A 23,916-nucleotide genomic window follows, 5' to 3' on the forward strand; every position below is an offset into this window, starting at 1 on the left:
CCAAAGAACTGGGCATCATGTTGCTGTCTTCTCTATGCCACAAGGGCTGTCTTCCCCCAGCGTTATTCCCATCCCCTCTCTCCAGCTTTATGGCTGAGAAGAAAACCTAAGAAATATAAACCAAATGCAATAATGCATCTGAAAGCAGTTGAGGTAACAACTCCAAGGGATACAAACTGGGCCACATCTCACATATGTTCAGAACTGGTGATTTAAGTGTTGACATTGTCATGGTGACAATTAAGAAGCAAGAAGGGGAGGATCCTGGATCTGTGTGGTTTAATGGGAATATTTTGGTGGTAATAGTCACCTCTTGTCAAGAACCACCCAAGCTTAGGCCGAGCAGGCTCCATGGGTATCACCCTATTTTAGGGAGGAGCAAAGCTGGAAGAGCGTGCGTACTGAGAAAGCAGGGACAGGTCCTGTACTGAGCAGTCCTGATTTTGGTGAGCAGTGTCTCACCTGGGGAACCGGGACAGATGTTGCTTAACTAGGGGGTGCCACCGTCACTTTGGCCTTTTGTTCTTTGATAGGAGATGATAAAATTTGAGCATGTGGCAATAAAAGGCAGTGATGCAGCCACCAGCATTTAATGAATCACTTTTGAAGGTGTTGGGCGCTTTTTCTCATTTCTAAGCAATAATCAGTCAGAGAAAGCCTTTGTAAAATATTTATCCTCCTTTCTGTGTGTAAAAATTATTTACTTTATTTGGTGTTTGATGCATTATTTTTTCCATTAGGAAAGCAAGCCGTAATCAGTTAAACACCTGCATGGAAGTATCCCAAAATGACCTGATATGATGAATGCTATTATAGAATGTAGTTGCTTCTTTTCCCAGCTGTGGGGACAGTAGAAACTGAAAATGTTAGAATCATAGAATCGTTAAGGTTGGAAAAGACCCTTAAAATCATCGAGTCCAACCGTTAACCTAGCACTGCCAAGTCCACCGCTAAACCATGTCCCTAAGCACCACGTCCACCCGTCTTTTAAATACCTCCATGGATGGAGACTCAAGCACTTCCCTGGGCAGCCTGTTCCAGCGCCTGACTGCCCTTTCGGTGAAGAAGTTTTTCCTAATATCCAACCTAAACTTCCCCTGGCGCAGCTTGAGGCCATTTCCTCTCATCCTATCGCTTGTTACTAGGGAGAAGAGACTGACCCCCACCTCGTTACCACCTCCTTTCGGGTAGTTGTAGAGAGCAATAAGGTCTCCTCTCAGCCTCCTCTTCTCCAGGCTAAACAACCCCAGCTCCCTCAGCTGCTCCTCTGTTCTTTCTGAAAAGTTCTGGAGTCAACTTTTTCTCTTACAGAAATCTTTCTAGTATAGAATTAAAGTTGCTTAAGTATATTTCCTTGCAATGAACATTCTAAAAATAATAAGGGATGATAAATAAGGTGACATTTATATTCAGTGCAGTGCTCATTGCCATCAAATTCCATAACCACAGCCCTCTTGTATACACATTCAGTTTAACAATACATCACCTTTGATTCACAGCTCTGAACAGCTGAAAAATCCTCTTGTAATGCTTGCCCTTGGCCCCCAATAACTTGCCGTTTGCTTGAATTATATACGATGAGTAAGCACTTGAAGCAGTGTACATCTGTACATGTCAGTAATGTTTGTGTAAGGTTTAATTTAGCACCGTATATTATATTGCAGCCTTCACTTTCTGGGAAAGGTGATGTGAGGAAATTGTTTTGCTAAGTAAGGACTGCAAAATTCATTACTTACTGTATGTTATTTCGATGTACCATTTTTTAATTCTAGATGGATTTTTGCCATTCGAGGGCTGAACAATGTAATGTTGGAGTTCAGCCTGGGCATTTGTGTCCCAAAAGTACTTGAGGATGACAGCACTAAGGGGTTACTAGCAGTTTTCTGCCGGTTCAGATATATTGTGTGCTGGGGGTGAAGTCACTCCCTTCCCTATAAGACAGAGAGATTGTTCGAATGCAGTATTTCTCTCCCTGTGTGCATTTGAAGAGTGGGGCACAAATTTTTACTTCCTATTCTGCTCTAATTGAGCTGTGTAAAACTGCCCTAGAATTTGACATATTTGTAGCTGGATAGTGCTATAAATGTGTGTGCACGTGCCCAAAATGAAACTCTTCTCTTCAAAATAAATTTTTCTTTTTTTTTAAACTAGTGAAAAATGAAGTGCATTAAATTTGTTCAGCTGGCCTATCTGATCTCATCTAACTTGGTATCATACATAACTTGAACATCAAAATGTCATGGGAAACTATGAGTAATCTGAGGCACTCAGGGTTTGACTAAGGCAAATTTTCAAGGCCATACTGAGAGATAACATACTTTGTAAAAGACTGTTGCAAGTCCTGGTCCAAGCTGGCATGCCTTAATTGTGATGATGTGATGAACGGTGCATCAGAAACTGCAAAAACTAATGTAAAGCATGTGCTTCTCTTTTCATCTGTGTTGCTGTGCTTCACTAAAAGGTTATTAACATCATTTCTAACTTTAGCAGCATCTCAGTCTCCATCTTTGAGTCCTGCACTTCCTGTTACACATTCTTCCCATGATTTCCAAAGTGGCATTCCTCCAAAATGTTCCATAATAAGCATGGGTAGATGTACATCTACTTGTGGACCGCTGGAGACCAGTCTTCACCCAGAGGTATCTGCAGACCCACTCGAAGACAATTCCATTAATAGCCACAGATCCATAGTTGCTGAGTGTCTTATGTGCTTGTCCAAAAGGAATTCACTGAGGCTATCAATGAACTTCACTCGATAACCGCAAGTTCATAACAAGTTTTGAATATTACTAATGCAGCACAATACAAATGAATGTGTCAACAGTGCAGTTGTTGTTTGAAAACAGCAGTATTGCTTATGAGAGAACAGTTTCTATTTTCCTAGTACAATTTTCACACATAACAATTCATTTAAAGTGAAACAGAAAAGAGTAGCCACCCAGGCTTTGTAATCTGGATGTTTAATATGTCTGTTGTACATCTATTTTTTTATTTTAACTCCTTCACTGTGTGTGTTTCTTCTCTCACTCTGTCCCCATTAATACCCTTCAGAAATGATAGGTTTTTTTGAAACATAACTTCAAAAGAGAAATGAGATTTCCCCAGCATGCTAAAATCTTGGGTGGCATACAGTGTTGTCACTAGTCATATAATTTAAAATTAACACCATTGACAAATGCTGCTTTAAAGCTTCTATTGAAAAATCATAATATGCAAGTGCAGTAGGGCTTTTTTGCTGATCTGGATTTACATTTGTATAATGTACAGTTAATAAGTGGCATGATCTTGTTACAGATTGATTACTCTTCTTCATTATGTCCCTTGTTTTGTATCCCGCTATTCACTCAAAGGGCTTAATTAAATGAATCAGAGTGTAAGCACATATTTGTTGCAACAATCGCAATTCCCCATAGATAATTTTCTTTGGCTTGTCTTGCTGGGGTTTCCAGGAAAGTTCCCAGAAACTGTTTCACAGAATAGAGGGATTTCTGTTTTTAAAACCCTTTTTTGGTGTTACACAAATTTGAGCCCAGAAGAGTTTAATTTTTGAGAAATAACCATGAATACTACATGCATGTGTGCCTCTATAATAACAAAATCTTCAGAATAAATTGAGTTTAAGTTGAATCTTATTTGATTTCTGTGGTTGGCCTTGGAAACATTTGGTAGTTATTTTCCATTGAAATTCGCACCCGCTTGGGGCAGCAATATGTTTAAGTGCTTCTCCTGTTATTTCTGCTCTGTAATCTTAATTGTAAAACTTTTTTTTTCCATTTTTTTTCTATTTGCTCTGCTGTGTGTACTTGTCTTTCACATGGCAATAAATAATGCTGCATTTGCTATTAGTGGTCTTGATCTTAGTGTGCATGTATGTGTGTTGAAGGGGTACAATATATAGCCCTTTGTTCTTTGATTGTGAGAAAGAGAGAAGGAGGGATTCTAATTTGCATCCGTATTGCTGAAATAAAAATATGGCCTCTTTCAAAATGACTCGTAAGGCTTAGATGACTCCATTTATGGGTGGCTAAACTGGGACATTTTTGAGAAACAAGTTTTTAGAGAAGCAGGTTCAACATTATAGAAATGTTAACAGGACAAGCTGGCCCCAAAGAACCAGAAAAACTCTCAGCTGCTGACTGAGTGCAGTGCAGTTCTCTTAATCTCTCTTGCATTTGTTGGGTCAAGGTGCTTGATTCTGTATTAGACATTAAATAAAGGTGATTCTTGCTTCAGTGTATTGACAGTCTGATGACAGGCATTAAAGAGATGAGGCACATGGAATGAGTCAAAAGGGAGAAGTTGTTTTGTTATTTGGGGATTTTTTTTTGCTTATTAACATAGAGATTAATTAAAGACATTTCTACGAGAGCAGGTGCAAACTTCCTCTGAGCACGTAGCAGACTGACAAGGTACAAGTCACCTTGAATCTAGAAGCTGTATCACTGTGTCAGGATGACACTATTTAGCAGGAAATATTAGCTCAGGCAAAGTAGCCTGTTAACAGAGCTACACAATTTTTGTGCCAATGCTGGGTTGCTTCTTGCCAACTTGGGTAACTAAGAGGGAAGAGTGGCTCTGACTTCTCACGCATTTGCAGATATGCCTCCATTTTTGTAAGGATCAAAGGCTTTTTCTGAGGGTCCCCAAATCAGTGGAGACATACCGATCATCTCTAAGGAGGTTTGCATCAGACCTCAAGAGCTCTAACTGGCATTTGTTGCAGCTAAGTGTCATACCTACGAGCTCCAGCTGATATATGGTTTCATATGGCAAATACAAAGAAAGAAAGAGATCCTGCTTCCAAAACTTTACCCTGAATTGACAGGAAGCTTAGATGGAAATGATCATCCAGCCCAACTCCTTGCCAGAGCAAGATTATATCCTGCAGGCTGTTTTCTAGCATTTGCCAATCTGGCTATAAAATCACCAAGCAAATAGGATCCAATACCGGGAAGAGTCTGGGAAACTGTTCCATTGTTTAAAAGACATCACGCAAGTACATTGTCTTCTGAAATGAAGTATTTATTTTTTTCTTATCTTAATTACATCTTATTCTTGGTTATGTTCTGAGATACCAAATTAAAATCTGACATTCTTAAAGTCTATATAGTTGTTGGCTACTACAATTCACCTTTGTGTCCTGAAGCTGACCTACCTGGGGTGTTGGCCAGCCCAGGGGAAACATGCACAGCTGCATGATCAGAAGTATTCTGTCTCACAGGGACCAGGGCAAATGATGGCTATAAAACTCCTTTTGCCTTCGTCATGTGTCTGGCCTGCTCTTTCCTAATAAATCAGTTCTTCCATCCCATCACAGCTTTTGCTGTTCTTCAATGAACGTTTGCGAGCAGCTCTATCTATGTTAGCAAGTACTGTGGCCTACTAAGAGTATGGGGTGAATGCAAAACAGGACCTGTAGAGCAAAATGGTTGGCGCTGAGGGCTTAACTTCCGCAGTTATACGTCTTTTAGGGTTTTGGGATAGTTCTGGGCTGGTCCCTCAAATTGGAGATCATTAGATGCACTCCTGGAACGCACTTTCTGATTTAATTTTTTCTGAAAGTCTTTGAGTCTGAGACTGCTTTGTTGTGTGAACCAGAGCACAATGAGTAGGGGTGATCTGGAGACTTCTCCACTTTTGAAGAAAAAGTGCACTTCTGGTCTGAACTGAAATGCTAATGCAGATACAATCCAGATCTTTTGGGGAGTGTGTTGTCCAGAGCTGAAAGCAATGTTATATAGCAGCAAGAGAGATTTGAATCAGACTTCAGGAAAATGTTTGTAATGATAAGGGCAACAAACCACTATGGAAGTTGAATAAAATCCATGATGAGAGGTTTTTAAGAAACGGCTAAACAAAACAGAATATGGGAATAAGATAGGTATAGTTGTTCCTGCCTAGAGAAACAGGAATGGATTTGGTCACTTTATGACATCCCTTCAAGCCAAATTTCCCCTATGATTCCAAAAGTGCACCACCATATCTGTTCAGGAGTGGCAAACTTTGTATAAACAGCTCCAAAGAGCTTCGTTTTCTTGCTGTGTGACAGTGCAGTCCCTCATGCTATACTTGTGGTTTCTTTCAGTACCGCACCTCCTTGCATTTCTTCCACCTGATGAATGTATGTCCCTTTTTCTTATGCATATCAGTTTCAGTTTTTCCAGTTTTAATTTTCTGTCCTTCCTCCTTGCTATTCATTATAATTTTTTGCTTTTCCTTGGCTGCTATTTATAACTTTTCCCAGTTTAGCTACATCATGGAGTTTCACTGATGGCGATTTACTCTCCCAGATACCGAAAGTTTTCAATAAAGTTGAATCAAAAATGGTGTCTACCAAGTAATCTACATTGCTGACGATAATGTACTGTTAACCAGATTTCAAAACACGTAACTGGTTCTCTTCAGGTCAGTTTAAATTCAGCTTCAGATGAGACATAATAGCAAATGCTCTACTGAACTGATGGCATATGATTGTTTCCTGCCATTCATTTGGTTAAGCAGAAAACTTCAAATTAATAAAATTGCAGCCATTCTCTTCCTCTGTGTTGTACATTATTGTGAATTATTAAGTGTCTTGAAACAGAACTGCTCCCTGCAAAATACACATTTCAGAGCCAAAACCCAAACAAGTCCCACTCCTAAGCCTCAGATCACTCAAAAAGAGCCTCAATAAGTTTGGGTTTCTTTGCCATTGAATTCAAATGGATGTTAAGGACCTTAACTCACTAAGGTTCCTTTTAAACTCCTCCCTTTTATATAATGATTTGTTACTTTATGCATTTTCTGCTGTAGCTTATGAAGATCCTGGTGTCCCAAGAGGATTGACCTTTTCAGTGGGTGGTACAGGTGTCCAGTTTCAACACAGGACCAGTCTATCCTTGCCTCTTGGTTGCTGCTTAATGCAGTCTCTGGGAAAGGGAAGAAGTAGATTCAAACCTACCCTACAAAAGTGTTTTAAAATCCAGATCACTCATTTCCCAATAATTTATCTTAACATTGACTCCTGCTCAAAAGATAACAAAGATTTAGAGCTCCAAGGCCATTTCAGGTGTGTGCTTTTCTGCTTTCTGATGACATTTTAATTAGAAAGATATATTTTTTTCTTTCTCAGATATTTCCATTTTGCTAGGATAAATAGTATTCAGAAAGTTTTCTTCTGATGTCCAAAATCATCTGTATACTCCTATCCATTTCTGATACTGAATTTAGTGATGTTAAAAAAGAATCATAAAGGGGAAGTGTTTTGTTACAAACATCAGTTTTGGAATGAAAACATTTTCAGCTATGAGGCTCCATCAGTTCTGCAGTTAGCAAATACTTCAATTGACACTGTTGTCAAACCAAGGACATAAAACTGAGAGTGTGATATGTTATCTGCTGCCAATTACGTAAGTTCATGATGCATAAGTTATTGCAAAAAATAAGGTCATGACTCCTAAACCAACTCCTTTTGAAGTTGTAGTTCTTCATAAAACCTCCCGCATATTTGTATATTTTAGTTGGTTAACTCTTAACTGAATTTATGTCAGTGCTTATGAAAATGAAGTATTAGATGACATTAAAGTAAAAGCAGAACCTTGCATGGTCTACAGGAATACCAACTTGTTGATATCAAATGCTTATAGGGAGGTGAATCTGTCTAAAACATGGATTTTAGTTCCTAATCAAAGAAAGAGCTTAATCAAAAAGTTCCTTATCAAAGAGCTGTTTGAAAATAAATGTTTTTGACCACCAAACATAAACATTAAAGTTATTACAGAACATTATCTAGCGGGTAGGTAAGAGGATTAGGACTCAACCTCCCCAGTTCTTGTCTTACCTTTCATATGGTCTTTTATGGTAATCTTACACTGATCACTGAACTTTGCTGATTGCCTTCATTTATCTTTCCGTATGACTAAATATGACTAAATGTCATATTTGTCGCATGAAGATAGTATGTAAGTAATAGACTTAAGCCTTCATTTGAAAAATGCCAGTAAAACTGGGAAGAGTGTCAGAGGAACAAATCACTTCACTCAGAACTGGAACAGTGAGGTCCTTCTTCATGTCTGGGGCAGAGGTTTCAGAAACTTTAAGAATCATGATGCTAAAGATGCTTAACACCTTCATCCTAATGCAAAGGATTTGTTAGAGGATCGTGTAGCTACAGGAACTTTTTTTTTTCTACTTCAGAGAAAAAAAAAAAGTATGACTTTCAAATATCTCTTTTCAAAATTTGATGGAAGCATGACCTTTGGAGAGGATTTGACAAAGCCTCCCCTAGAACAGCTACTAGTCCTTGTTCTGACTCGTTCAGGCCAAGGACTGAAAAACAGGTGTTTTATAGTCTACTAAATGACTTTACCACAACTCTTTCGTTTTTTTTTCTTGAGTTTTTGGTACCCCCTCAGCTACTTCTGTTGTTCTACAACTTACCAAGTTTGCACAAATAGTAACCTATTCACCGGCCTGGAGAAAGACCAATGCAATAGTCCAATGGGCAGTCTAAGTTCAAGTCCTTGTTCCAATTAATGTTTAATTATTTATACAAAGTGAAACAGGTCCAACAGGAGAGACCAAAGAAGCTGTTCTTCAGAATAACTGATAGTTTGGTGGCCAGAAAGCTTGCCTGGGATGCAGGATTCTTATATTCAGACATCTTGCAGAACAGCAACTTGAAATCTGGACTCCTGTGCCACCAGTCAGTGCCTTGATCATAGGACGATTATCTGGGAGGGGTGACAGTTTTCTTGCTCTTTGATGTATTTCAAGTCTCATCCTAGGCATGAGAACCTTTCCCAGGTAAGAGCTTCATAAGAACTGGTAAGTACCTGCAAAAAGTTCTGGTCTCAACAGAATATAATTTGTCAGTGAAAGAATGCATCACTGTAAACTCTGATGGGGGCATGACTAGAGTTTTCACAACCATGTAGGTCCGGAGTGGTTTGGCCATTGTGATGATCCCTCAAAGTCCTGTGTTTGAAGGAGAGGTCAACAAGCAGCGCTGGAGGGCATGAGTCTCAGGAAGCCTGTAGAATGCCAAAGCATATGTCTGCATAAGTGTCAGACTTGTAAATCAGCTGTTGTTACAAAAGTTTAACAATGGGGAAATGGTCACATACAAACATTGGTTTGGGCATTAGCCTTATGAGTCTTGCTGTTTTTAAACACTGCAGCTGACATTGACATGAAACCGCGGCATAAAACCAGGAGCCTGACATGTGATCTGTTGCCAGTTGCCTTCAAACTACCGTGTCTGCTAAGGAAAAAAAGAGAGGAAGTGGATGGAGAAATGGGACAGGTCATCTGCACTCTGATAATTAATGTTCCTTAGAAAATAAAAGTTTTGAAACTTTCCTGGAAATGAGGTTTTATGATCTGCTACAATGGCCCACAGGGGGGATGCTGCAACCTACACATATTGACAATTGTGGTATTACCAGGCAATTCATTTTTATGAGTAATTTCCAGAGCAACCCTCAACCATGCAGTCACGCATACAGTGCAACAGTGTGCCATAGAAGAAAGACTCAGCGAGAGGCCAAAGATTATACAGAGTTATTAATATTTGGGAAAAATATCCTAACAGCAGAAAGCAAATTGAGCAACAGAGGGGGAAAGAAGGAATGGCCTTGACAACAAAGCGAGCTCTGTAAGGATGTGATCCAGAGCACAGTGAACCCAATGGAAAGATTTCCATTGATTTCTCAAGATTGTGGATAGATCTCAAGGGAACAGAGACTCCATCTTATACCTTTCCCCCTCCTTTCTCCATCTGAATGGAAAATACATTCTTCCTTGTTCACAACTAGCAGCATTTAGGGACCAAGCATCACAATCAAAATGCTGATCATACTTGGGATGTTAGAACCAAGAATCCTTACCTAAGCAGCCTCAGAAGTAGCTTGACTTCTCCAAGGGCTGAGCAACTTGCAAATTCTCTCAAACAGTACCTTCATCTTTTTATTAGACTCAGAATAGCCTTATCCTGTACTGAACTTTGCAAATCCGCTCTGCTTTCTTCTTTAAAACACAGAGAATAAGGGAGCAGTTGGATCTATAATCTTGTTTCTCTTAAATCCTTCTCCATAAACACTTTTCTTGTAAAGGTAATGACCCGTTTAGTCTTCTATTTATGTCTAGTCTAAGTAGTTATAGCTGTTACTTTTAAACAGCTATTAAATACTTCAGTAGTTCTTAAACCATGCCAAGGAATACTTGGAATAAAAGAGCAATGAACAGAGATGACTGCAAATGAAGTTGTAGAACTGAATTCGATCATATATCATTCAGAAGAAAAAAAAACAGTTCTGTCAAAGTCCCTGTTAAGGACTGTTAGAGAAAGTGATATACTCTGCACTAAGTGAGGCTACATAGATCATGAATCGTGGCCCCAAGTGATATATCCCCAAGATCAGCTTGGTTATCTACTTTCAAAATCCATCCTTCTATGGGAACAAAAGTTTGCTGCCTAATGTAAGTAGTGTTTGACGAACTCATCCTGCTGTGATAGCAACTCTTATTTCATCCTACACACTGAATAACATAATTTATCTTAACACTAAGCATTGAGCAAGGCTAGCTGTGGGGAAGTAGAACTACTAAGGTTTCCTTTTACTACTGAACTCAATTGAAATCTGCAGTCAAAACAAGCCTGGTTTAAGTACTCTGTTGATTATTTTCTTTAACATGGTGTAGAAAGACCAAGGCTGCTTTATTGCAATGGGTGGGTAAGTTACCAGCAAGACATGCTGAGATGAGGAGCTGGTGACAACACACAGAAAGAGAAATCCGCATTACTCCCCAACACTTTGGAGATACAAGAATAAATTTCCTTATAGAGAAAACCAGAAGATTTTCAGTGGAGAACACTCAACAGAGAGTCTTAGTGTTAGGCGGATCTCAGCCTTCTCAGTGACCAGGAGGTCAGGAGCGAACGCTTCCAGGTCCCTAAGCAGAAGCCCCTCACCTTCCCCAGGCTGTACATGACTGGAGCGCCTGCTCCTCATCTTCCTGCCCACGAGGATGCCAACTGCGTCAGAAAGCCCAAATTCCACCGTCTGAGGATTTACCCATTCGCTTCACTAGGACTGAAGGTGCTGGCTTTGGCAGTTCACTCTGTTGCTTTCTCCAGAACCCTGTAAGGTAGCATCACTGGAGACAGTTGTCCTTCACCCAGCCTAAAAAGGTACACACACACACACTACCAGCAGGCATTGGCATGTCATTCTGTAAGGTGACTCTGACCTAAGGGACACAGCACCAGCACTGTGTCAGGCTTTGCAACAGAGCAGAAAAAATGCAGTAGAATTGGTTTAAAAGAACAGAAATGAATAAAAAAGGCATTTCTCTGCCATTACAGCACAGTGGACACTGAACATCAATTCCAGTCTAAAGTCTGGCAAATGATGAAGCACAGATAGTGCATTTGGAGATTTCAATTTAACTTCTGACCCAGACCTCCCTGAGGACAGTGGGAATCCCTCTGGGTTTGATAAGAGCAGTAGAGGCTCTTTCCTCAAGGACAGGTAAACACATAGTCATTAACAGGTTGTAAAGGAGAATTGAGCTTACGCAAGGACTTGTTTTCTCGGATTTATCCTGGACTATCAGCTTGAACACATCTGTGAAGATCCTCTGGGGGTCCTGCAATTTTCCCTTCTTGGCTTGATTTCAGGCTTTGTTTTAGCAAGTTCCCTGTCCACAGAGAGGTGTGACAGAGTGATGCTTGAAAACCTGGTTCTGTTCACTCTGTCTGTGTCACAGCAGATCTGGTTTGTTTACCAGGAAGCCCCAGTGTTATGACCTGAGGAACGAAGGGGACATAGGCTTTATTTGTAGAAGGTATTTTAAAAACTTCGCATTGTTGCCACAAATAATGTCAAGATGGAAAATCCTGATTCACAAATCAGGATACAAAGGTGAGTATGAGTTTGTTGGGCAGAGACAATTACTTAACCCGTGCTGTGGAACAAGCCCACTAGCATCCTGCGCTTGCTTGTATGCAGAAGTGATGATGATAGTAAACATGATATAGTTCTATGTCTATGACAAAATTAATAGATTTTTCTATGAACCCGGTTCAAACACTATTGGAGTCCCCAGAAAAAAAAAAAAAAAAGAAGGTGCTTTTCTGTGCTTGCATACTGAAGGAGATGAATGTCGGTTTTGCTTTCAAACACAAGAGTCTCAGGATGTGTCCAGTTACATCCAGCACATGACTACACAGCTGATGTGTACATTTCTCCTTTTTCCACTCTCTCCAAAAGGTTCATCAAAGCTGTGGAGATGTTTGATATTCCTGGTGAGACGAGGTCAGTGCTCCTCTCTTGGAGCTGAATCATGTGAAGTGGAAGCTGAAAGGGGACAGAGGGCATGGGAGAGAATAGGTACTATTTTTAGCACAGGGACATTGTTCGGTAGCCCTGGCATCACTGGAAATCCACAAGAAGTCTCTGTTGGGGACATGATTCATGAAGTAATATACAGAAGAGATGCAGAAGTCTGCAAATAGCAGGCCCCCCTACCGTCATGTCGTTGACACCTGTTTGCATTTGGATTTTATCGTACTCATGTGCCAATATTTCAGACTTCTTATTTTTTCCCTTGGTCTTTTAGGGGGTAACACAGATGGTGACTTCCCGTGTGTGTTTTGCCCTTTACACTTGTTTCTAGTGACCATCTGACTGCCTTCATCGTGGTTCTGTTCTTTTCAGAGCGCTATTGATTATACACTGCACTTCGTGGGAATCCGATGTAAAGGGACAGCTTTGTAAGCCATCATGGGCTCCAGGTATCTATTTTTATCAACCTGAGCAATTGCTGCTTAGAAAAAGAGACCCCTGCTTTCCAGGCCGTGTGTGGCTGACCTCGGTTAGTCCGAACTCCTTTGACCTCAGCGCAGCTTAAGCGATGTGACAGCCGAGTCAGCCTCTTTAATTCCCGTCTTTGTGAGGCTCATGTGATAATCATGCACTTGCTCTGTCAGAGGAGCCAGCAAAGAGCGATTCTCTCTGTACTTGCTCCCTGCAGCAGACTTCTTTCTTGCCTTCTCTCTTCCACCAGATTCCTTTCATTTTGTTGGTTCTATTTAGGAACAAAGAGGACTTTGTTGAATTGCCTTTGTGGTTTATTTTCCTGAGCCTTGGAAGATAGCAGACTTTTGCCACTGTTTTATCCAACCCTTTATCACACGCACAATACCCTGAATTCTTGAAGGAGGCTAGTGTGTATTAGCCTAACTCTCTGCTTTTTTTTTTTTTCAGGTTGGAAGCCAGGGGTAACTTCTGGATGCCAAGTTAGAAATAATTGCCAGAGTGAAAACTCAGGGAGGAGTCCATCCACACATCTGCCATAAAGGCTCCAGTCAGAGGAGCTACAGTCATCAGTAGATTTCATCTTGGTTTTCATGTTCTCTGGTCTTACCAGGTCCCAGTGTCTATACAGACATGTGGTTATTTACAGATGTAGGACACATCCTCATGAAACGATCTTTGGGCACATGTTCGAAAAGGGGTAAAAATGCATTGACTGGCTGCTACAGATGCTAATACTTAGCGGCTTTTATCTGAGCCTCTAAAAGTGTTTTGACGTGATAAACTGCTACAATCTTCACAGATGTGGAAAGGCAGTTACAGGAGAGTTAGGTGAGGGACTCTGGTTTATAGACTTTACCATAAAAGACTTCTCCAGATCTCAGGGCAAGTCAGTAGTGTGGAGAAGACTAAAAAGAGCAGCTAACTCTAATCCTTTGCCCTAACCACTGTCCCAGCTGCCTTTCACATGACCTGCCACTCTACCTGTTCCCAACACAAAGCTCCCAACATGTCTCCTTTATTTAATGCATCAAAACATATTTTTAAATGATGGAAAATGTAGCCGTTACTCAAGGCTGCCCTTGAGTGATAGCTTTATCTATTTTGTCTATTGCCAGAAGGACAGAGTGTGGTCCTGGAGAGTCTCTGGACAAGGTAATAACAGAGAGTTGCTTCATCAAAGCTCTTCCCATGAGGGACGAGATCTATAATCTTTGTTTTTAGTGGAACAGACTAACGTCTCCAAAGGCATAGCAGGCGTCAAAATACAGTGCTTCTGAGCTCTGTATGCGAAAGGTCAGGCAGTGTTTAATCCTGGGGGTGACCTCATGGACCTCGAGGGAATTTCATCAAGGATGTAGTTAGTCTGTATTTTGCAATAATCTGTAGGAAATAAGCTTGGCATTTCAGAGATAAAATTCGCAAGCGGTACCATTCCAGTCACCCAATGTGCTTTGTAGATGGGATTTCTGTGACTGTTTATTTCTAAAAAAAGTCTCATGTTCAAAACTGAAACTTTCAGCCCTTACTCGGGCAAAAATTGCACAGAAGACAGTAGGAATACTGCCTAGAGCAGAGTGAAATAAAAGCTGGAGGATCTGGTGCTGTGTTATTTGGCTCATGCTGCAAAACTTCAGCAAATTTGTCTCTAGCAAGCAAAGTGAGCAGTTTTGACAGCTTTCATTATATTGAATTACAATGACAAATAGGGGCATTGATTTGTAGAACGTCTGAAAGCGTGATAAACACAGTCCTAATGAGAAAGATGTTTCTTTTTAGTTGACAGAACACCACTTTTTTTCCTCGTGCATACTCTAGGTGCACCAACAAAAATAAAAGACCTGGTTATTTGAGGCAAAATTCCTGAAATATTATTCTCCAAATCTCTAAGCTTTCACTTATTACTTTTTATTCCCAGGAGTATTTGATGATTTTATTGTGCACAAAAGCTGTAACAGTAATAAAAGAAAATAAAATTGTTAGTGCAAACATAGAGTACCTCAGTGTTTTCCTATGAATTCAACTATGAATTTAAAGTCAAACATGCTTTCCAAAACCTTAATTTTTTAAAATCTTATTGTGCAGAGGATAAATGGTGCTCACAGTAAGGGGATTGCTCTTATGCAGTTATAGCTCTTGGGTTGTTTACCTCCAGTTTCACCCACCATGGCACTTTTTGAACTTTGAAGCCTACAGTGAGTAACTTGTACTATAGAAGAAAATAATTTTACATCCACATTCACATAACAGTTGTAGCAGGCTCTTTGGAGAATGATCTGTTTGGAAAGCAGCTAGTGTGTTATGGGTGCTGCCATAAATAGCAACAATAGCAAGATAATTTTGCTTATCCACCAGTAACACTTGCAAGTGAAGGCATTTTGCCACAGCTGTTAGGGATTCAATCACTTCTAACAAGGTGTTTAGTCCAGGATTTTGCATTTTACATAGCGTTGATTTCACTGAAAACTGTTTAGTGCTTCTGTCTGTTGTATTTCCAAACTTGCATCTATCTCTATGTAATCTAATACCTTCTTTAAATGTGAAGAGTTGCACTGAGCCTGTGCAGATTCATTCTGTTGTGCCAGTTCCCACACACAGACCCATACATTTCATTACCTGTTTTACTTTTGATATGGCATTAAAATGGAACCGGGAGGTTATTGCTGCTCACACAAGTGTCCTCACATGTCCAAGCCCTCCTCACAGGTACCCAGGCATATGCATGCCCTTCACGCACACACGCATGTCCCTGTGAGCACATGTGCTCCTTTGGTGTTGTGAAACTTGCTTTTTTCTAATTTTCTGAGGAATTTTCAGGAGACTTAGTTCAGCTGTGTCTCTACTGGCTGAGCCTTTTCACTTACTTCTTATTTACTTTTCACTTGCCCATTTCTCTCTGTCCTCCCTGCATGCCTGCCTCAAACACTGTTGCCGCCTGCTGAGATCAAGCCCATGAGCCGCCCGGGGCAGGGATGCTTCTCCTCGTGCATCCTGACAGCGTTGCCTGTTCTCTGCAAGTGCGTCAGCCCGGGAGCTCGCTCTGTGCGTGTGGATGCAGTGGGGCGCAGGACCAGATGAGAGGGAGCTGCCAAGAAAGCCACAGGACCAGAATGCATATGGAAATGAAGCAAGAGATGACAAATATATATTCCTGGTTTAGGTGGGTGCACAAGAAACAGCTGCCGCTGGGGCAGCCTCAGCTCATCCAAACCGTGCTGAGAAGAGGCATAGCTAAAGGAATTTTTCATGTGTTGTCACATCCTCAAGGCTTGTTTTTCAGAGCACAGAAATGCTTTTTATTGTCTTGGAAGCCACCTCCTGCACATTTACAACTTTTAAATCAGCCTTACTTGGATTCAGCAGAATTAGGGATAGGGAAATCCTATTAGGTTCCATTATCATTTGAGCTACCAGAGCAGGATTGTTCTATATGTTAATTTGCCAAACACTCTGTTCATGTTTAAATAACTCACTGTAATAACCATGTAATTATGGTCTGTGCCTCCTAATACATATTCATATGTTTGAAAAAAGATTTTTAATATTTCTCTTGGAGTTCAAACACCTTCCTGCCTCTTTTTAACCCTTTCAACCACTCCTCCTCTTCAAGAAGATCATGTTAATTTTGTAGATGAGACAGTGGAGGGAGGGTGAATCTACACTGACTACCTCTGCCTTATTTCATTTTACCAGATTGCTTTTAGACTCCCTTTTGAATCAACCGATTCCCTTAAAAACAAAATCCAAGGGGAGAGTTTGCTCCTGGAACCTCTCCAGAAGCACAATGAGGAAGGAAATGCCAAGTTTGACTCCTTGCACCCAACATAGACTATCCCCAGTGGCCGCTCAAAGTGATGTTTGAGAGAGTACATGTCCTCCCATGACCTCCAGCCCTTGGAGTGGCAGGAGAGGTGGGAATCAGCTAGCATGACAGGCAGAGGTGCAGTTTATTTGGCTGAGATGGTGTTATCCCAATGCAGCAGTGGAGCACCACTCCCATGCCCTCTCCCTGTCCAGCAGCCTGCTCCCTCAGCTCACACCCCCCCCTTGCCAGGGGACCCCTTCCTCCTGCTCTCCTCCTGCCAACCATCTCCATCCAGGCACACCCTGGCAGCCTCCTCACTCCATGGCCAGGGTTTCTGCAGGGCCTTGTGCTCTGGCACTGCATGGGGCAGCTCCGGGGTGCTGAGGCTGGCAGCAGCACTGCTGGGTTCCCAGAACAACGAGGCTGTGCCTTCCCTCCGCAGGAGGGTTTCTACCCTGGCCACGCTCAGGCCTGCCCCTATGACAGATCTGAAATACAGACGTGTATGCCCACAAGTAAGGAGCCTTCTCATCAGGGTGTTTGCCTGGTGTAGGAAAGACACCTGAGGCCAGTGTAGATGCTGGCCTGATGCCAGGAGACAACTGAGTGGAGACCTTTTACTCCTGGGTGAGAAAGAAGATGCTGCTCTGAAAGCAGAAAGCAAGTGCCTAGGAGAAGGACTGAGAGCTCTCTGACACCATGGTGACCCCCTGCATCCCCCTCCATGTTGCCACCAATGTCCTGAGTGCTCCAGGCAGTGAAGCCCTTCACCGGTCCTGTCTTAGCTGCAGGGGAGCAGCAGCTGAGGCACCAGCTGTGCAGACTGACCCTGCAAGACCTTATCAGGACACAGCTACAGAGAGGCTGGTGAGCAAGTCTGCTTTTACTTTTTTTGTGCTTCCTACCACTTAGGCTTTTGTATGCCAAATACTGTATTTTGATAGTATAGGTGGTGTGCAATAGCACTGTGCTGTTGGGACACCCAGGGCCTATTGTATACAAGTCAGACCTCTCTGTAGGGTGGTGGGTGGGCAGGTCTTTTTATAGCAATAGTTAAAAAAAGAGGGGGAAGATGTGGGGAAACACTTCAAAGAAGCAGATGAGTAGGTAGAAAAGAAGAAAATGGGGGAACAGTAGCCATGGTGTTGACTTAGAGATCTGGAGACATACAAGTATACTTGGTAGCCTTGGGGCTACCTCCCTGATCTGGAGAGGGGCTGAAGCTCCTCGTGGCTGGAACAGAAGTGGAAAGAAACCTCTGTACATCCTGCGTGACTGGCAGGGGTGCTGTAAAGGGACATTGCCTGTGAGGGGTATGTGGGGAGAGGTGGGGAAGACAGACACTGCCAACATGGGTTTATTGGTTACCTGGCTTATGGGTGGCTTATTGGTGAACTGGCACAGGTTATGCAAGAGGCAACAATGACCTGTCCAGCCTGTCTCCCCAGGTGTGTCATCCTGAGGTCAACTAGCTGAACACATGCTCTGCTGAGAGCTTGCAGGCAGTCAGACCCATGCTCGTCCTGATATGGTGCCTGAATTGCAGCAGGAGGTGGTAAGCAGACTTTGCCCAGGTGCCGAAAAATGTTCGGTTGCCAATATCTGAGGTAGGAAGAGAACCCCAGCTCCCGTGGCACAGAGCAGTTTCAGATAGCTGCTCTTTTGCAGTTGTCTGGCGTAGCTGGTGGTTCTCTCTGAGCCTTCTGCTTAGGGCTCAGAAAAGGGAAGAGTGGCAATCTCTTTGGCTGAGGTATTTGTGGGGATTATTAAGGAGTTTCATGAATTTGCCTGAATATCTGGAGAGTGCACAGTGGGCAAGTACCTGTACTAGCCTCCTGGTATTTTCAGTGAAGATATTTCATGAGAAGACAAACTGTCTAATCTCACAGACCTCTATTGCAATCATGCCCACAGTGGTAATAGTCAGCCTTGAACTGTTTGCCAGCAACTGGTGAAAACTGGGAGTGGCAGAACTCTCTAAGGTGATGGCAAAAGTTTTTTTCTCACCTTGGGTTTCTAGAAGGGGAACTGCTGATACAGGGAGCCTTGAACCTGGTTTGATGTATCCAGAATTGTTGCCTCCATTGAGGGTAATCCTAGGTGCACAGCACGAACTAGTCTTCCAGGGGTAAATGATTTCTAGATCCAACATCACCTCCGAGCATGAAGAGACTGACAGAGAGCAGATGATGCTGCATCCCATGTCAGTGCCATCAACCTTGGATAGCTGCCTTTATCTTTGGCATCAGTCTTGTCTATGCCTTGGAGGTCCTTGAGGAACAAATCTGCCCATCTGACAATGCCTCAAGCAAAGGGACTTTTTTTTGAAGAATAAAGCAGTTCTGTTGATGGGTATGAAATAGCAGCAAGGGCTGTAGGGCTGAGCACAAGCAACTTGTTCAGTAGTGGTGAAACAAGTGGGAGCAGCGGTGATCATGCTGCTGCTTGCACGTTGGACAATGGCTACCAGAAAGCTTAGAGCATGATCCACTTTTCATGTGCTTGCTAGTGCTGTGGGGCAAATAAGGCTTGAGCATGATGTGTGGGTCAAACTGGAGCTGTGCATGGTAGGTTCAGAGGCCCACGGATATCTACGGGGCTGGGGCTCACTCCAGTTGCTGTTCGGTGCAAGTAACACTGGCAAGTGAGATGTGGGCTCTCTGCACTACTTGTCCCAGATATTTGTGATTATGCAGGAGAAGACACTGAGAGAAGAATAACTGTCCTGTTACATTAACAGAGAATGGATTTGGACCTCCTAAGTCCTAATGTCTCTGTTAGACCCTACTGCAACTCCAGCACTTGGATCTGTTTCTCATATTATGTATTACTTTCCTTTGGGGAATCCCTCTTTTTCTGTGTAAGAAACATGAAGCACAAGCTGTAACAGGCTCTATTAAATTATCCAAGAGATGTTGTTCTGGAGAGCATCCCTGGAAGTCATCCCTTCACTCAGAGGCAAGATCACACTTAGCTAGATGGTCCCTGGGAGAAATTCCTGTAACTCTTCCTCGACACCTCCAGTGATGCGGCATCAGCTACAGAGGCTGCAATGCTTCACTCCCCTTGCACTTAATGTATTTTTTCCTCCTGACCTCAATGTATCTTTTTGCTGCAAGTCAAGCTTGCACTTTCTTGTCCAACTCTTGCTGCATATGGCAAAGCTTTAATTTGGTAACAGCCTTTCCTTCATATTGGACAACTCTTTGGAGGCCTCTTTCCCTCTATCAAGGCTTCTCTTTCCCAAAGCACTTAATCTTCCTGCTGTGCTCCACTGGCCTCTCTCTGGCTTCCCTGCACTGCTCTTCTGGTGTGAGCTTTGTGTCCCTGTTGACCTTATTGGCAATTTAGGTCTAACATTCAATGTGTAACACAAGCCTAGGAGTGAGGCGACTTGCTCCAAAGACCAGGACCCTGACTGAATTCTAGCATGTGGTTCTCCTAAAGGGTAATTACTCTATGAGGATTTGGTGACCCCTCTGTAAATCCTGGGGAGGAGAGTGCTGGCCAAAGCCTGGGGAGTTCTTCTGTGGCATGTTGGCCCTCCCTGCTCCATCTGCTTTCTATTGTGCTTGAAAAGGAAATGAACTGAGCTAAATGATTTCAAAGTGACATTCCCCACACTGCGCTCTAATTCCGTAATTGCCAGCTCCATGCAGTTCCCAGTGCTAAAATGTTTAAAATAATAGCCTTCAAAAAGAGCCAAGGCTTCGAAAGGGCCATACACCACCTCTGCTGGAGCAGTAAAATGGTGGCAGAATAATTTCCATATGCAGTGGATAGGTGTTTGGTTATTTGGGGGTCGAGCATAGTTTCTTCCTTTGCCAGGAATTTCTCTAAGCCACGAGTCAAAATTACTTTTTTCCTTTGTGAACTCTTTTTAAATACTGCGTTGACTGATATATCAGCCGTGGTTTGGTCTCCAGTTGACCGCTCAAGCTTGCTGGTGCAAATTTTTGAACAGACAAAAGAAACTTTCTTTTTTTTTAGCAGGGACTACTCTGTATCTCCATGTAGATAAAGGAGTGAAATAAATTTTTACTCTTGGCCCTTTGACCTGATTCATTTCCCATATGCAGTTCTGTAAATGCCTCTGTGGCATTGACGGCAGCGGCTTGGTTTAGTCTGACATCCATTAACTACATCTTCAGTGTGATGTAACATCAGGGACAAGAAAAATGACGCTCAGCCAGCTGACAGTGGGCAGCCACCAAGATTTGTTGGCCAGTGGTGGTTTGTACATCACAACTGCTGGCTTAGAGACTTCAGTGTGCAAACCTGTGAGACTAACTGTGTTTTTTACTAAACCATTAGCTGGTTTGTGTTGCATTCATTCTCTAACACTACCTCCATTTGCTCCATGCACACCTCATATTTTCCCTCCCCTTATATTTTTGGTCAGATGTTTTTATTTCTTGAAATCTGCCTCTGAAACAGTTCTGCACTTTTGGCATAACGTATCTACCAGCATGGTTGACTTTGCTGTGTAGTATTGAGTCCTCTTCTGGAACTCATCAGGGTATTGTAAAGACTATTGTATGTATTCCATTAAATGAATATTTTATATGTATATCTTGCCATACCTTAAAACAACACTTCTGTTGGTTTTGACAGAGATAATTGAGCTTTTCTTTTAAAGTAGAAAATAACCAGAATAAAAATAGCAAGTATCTCTCCAGCAATGAGCAGTCAGAATTTATGTTCTCAGTGTGCACAGCTCTGAAGATGTGATGATTCCATTCAGCTGAGCATCAAAAAGATCAAAAGACTTTACTGAAGTGTAACTGTCACTTTGATCAGAAAGCTGTATTGGAAACTTAATGAGAATGAGTGGCTGCTTTTGACAGTCGCGGCTCTTCCTGTTTCTAGTTGTGGTGTTGATATTGTGGGAAAATAACCTGACCCTGTTGAGTCCAGACACTGTGGTTGGGTTTTGGGTGAGAGATTAGATCAGGCTTTCCTTTTTTTCAGTAAATATAGTTGCCTTGAATTTTGGCTCCATCCAGCTGATATCTGAAGTTGGACTTTTTTTTCTTTTTGTCCTGATCGCAAGTTATTTCATTCATTCCAGATTTTCCAGCTTTCTCAATAATTCCTGAAATGGATGCTATTTCCTACTCTGGGCAGGAGAAATGATCTGATAGCTGAGGCCCTAGACTGAGACTTGGAAAGTTTTGGTAGAATTGTGGAAAAAGCTGGCCATATTTTGTGAGAGAGTTCAATGACTTGAAGCTTGGTTTTGTTGCAATTCCACTGTGCTTGACTTTACAGAAATCACTGTAGAGGCTAGAGAAGACTGTAGGATGGAGGTGGTTCAGGAGGTTGACTGCTGGGGTGGTGGCAGGGAATGAGTCAGGACTGAACAATGCAGGTCGCTCCCCGGGAAGCTTTTTGACTGACCCTTCCTTTGCATTCTCTCACTCAGGTGGTGACTGAATAAGGCTTTGAAATGATTTGCACCCAACTAAATATAAACAGCTGGGGGCAAATCAACCTGCTTTTCTCAGCTTGGTTCTGAAGTTTTCTAAAAAACTCTTGGTTCAGTGTATTCTGCATTCTTTCTTGGACTAGGATCTTAGTTTCTCTGGAAAAAAACAATTTTTGTTCTTTTGCTATTGTGTTTTTATTTTTTAAGTCCCTCTAAAAAGAAATCTCAAATATAAAGTTGAAGCATTAATTTCCTTAAGTCTTTTCTTTTACTTTGTGGTCTAATCCTTAGAGTATTAATGTATTACAAACGATCAGGTGGTGATCTCAACTTTTTAAAAAATAAGATCTATGAGTTAGTCCCAGTGCGGGACCCTAAGTAAGTGCCTGCAGATGAGGCACTCCAAAGGCTCTTGTCTCTCTCCCTAACCAGCTTCTACAAACACCAGCTGTAGTCATGTTCAGAGGTTAAACTGCCTTGATTTGGGACAAATTAGCATATTGCATTTGGAAGCCTAGCTCTGAACTTTATAGGGTTCAAAAAGTGTTTATTGTATGCTAGATTTGAAGCCCAATGGTGACCAGACCACGGCTTCCCATCGTTGTAATTCTGCTGCTCCAGACGTGGGGACCATCTTCAGAGCAGATGGTGGAAACCAGGCAGAAACGTCCTTACACACCTGCCCCCGCCCTTGGAAATGATGGCAGCAGCACTTGTCCTCAATTTCTGTTTTTTCAGCAGAAGTCAGCTGGCAATTTTGCTGGCGTTGGCTCTCTTGTGATGCAGAGAGCCGTCTGCCTTGCCCAGAGCTTGAGCCATCCCTGGCTCCACTGCAGAACCAGCTTCACAGGGGATTGTCCATGTTTTTTTTCCAGAAAGTGACCATTTCCAACAATGGTCAGTGCCAGCTTGCTCAGAAAAATTAAGCGGGTGGTTAAAGATTAGCTTGTGGCCTGAAGGCTATGGCCTTTTGAAAGAATCTTGTTTAAAAAAAACAAACAGAAAAAAAACAAACCAGAGGAATTGTTTTGAGCTCTCTTCAGTAAAAGGAGCAGTTGATAGCAGAATGTTGTGTTTCTTCGGTGACACCTCGCGTCCCTTGCAATGAATGTATCTAAATTCTTGTTTCCTGAACCCTGGAGAGGAGTCAGGCATCCGAAGAGAGTTTCTTTGCTCGCGGGTCCAAGACTTCTGCGTTCAGTGCGCTGGGCAGACAGTTTGTCTCCGCTTTCCTCTGGAGCGCGTTGCCAGAGCTTGCCTGGCTGCTTCTGACAGCCAGTATTTCCCACTGCAGAGCAGGCTGCTGCCTCCTCCCTGGGTCTATCAGCCGCCTGGAAAGCCCAGCAGACAACTTGGACCCTGCCATTCCCAAGCCGTATGCACTAGCCTGTGTGCAATGTGGGCTGTAATCCCAGCTTTTGCTAAACAAAAGAGAATATAGATGTTCCTGCATTTAGCCTGAGCAGCCGTCAGCCACGCACGCCACGGCCGTGGTGAGGCTGTGCGACTGCCTGGCCTCCACCATCGCAGCGGTGGGGATGAGCCATGAAGTTTTCCTCCTAATTCCTAGGTTGCTTTATGCCCTGAAGCTTGAAAGCGTAAAGCTTTCCAAAGCATTTGGCTTTATAAAATGCTTGTAATTTTGGGTATTTTTATTACCCGTTTGAAGGCTTCCGCCAGTGTAACTTCATGGATTGCTCGCAGAATTATTCTTGATTTTTATCCATGTGAGAAGAGGATCATATTCCAGGACTTTTCAGCCTGGGACCGTTATATTTTCAATTGGAAGCATAAGCATTTTGTCTATAGACATTTCCAAACCTAAATTATTCTGATCTTTGAGTTCCACCAATTTATTTCATTGATATTTTGATTTCTTGGACTGT

This window comes from Platalea leucorodia, assembly GCF_965183815.1.
Source record: "Platalea leucorodia genome assembly, chromosome: 7".
Taxonomy (NCBI): domain Eukaryota; kingdom Metazoa; phylum Chordata; class Aves; order Pelecaniformes; family Threskiornithidae; genus Platalea; species Platalea leucorodia.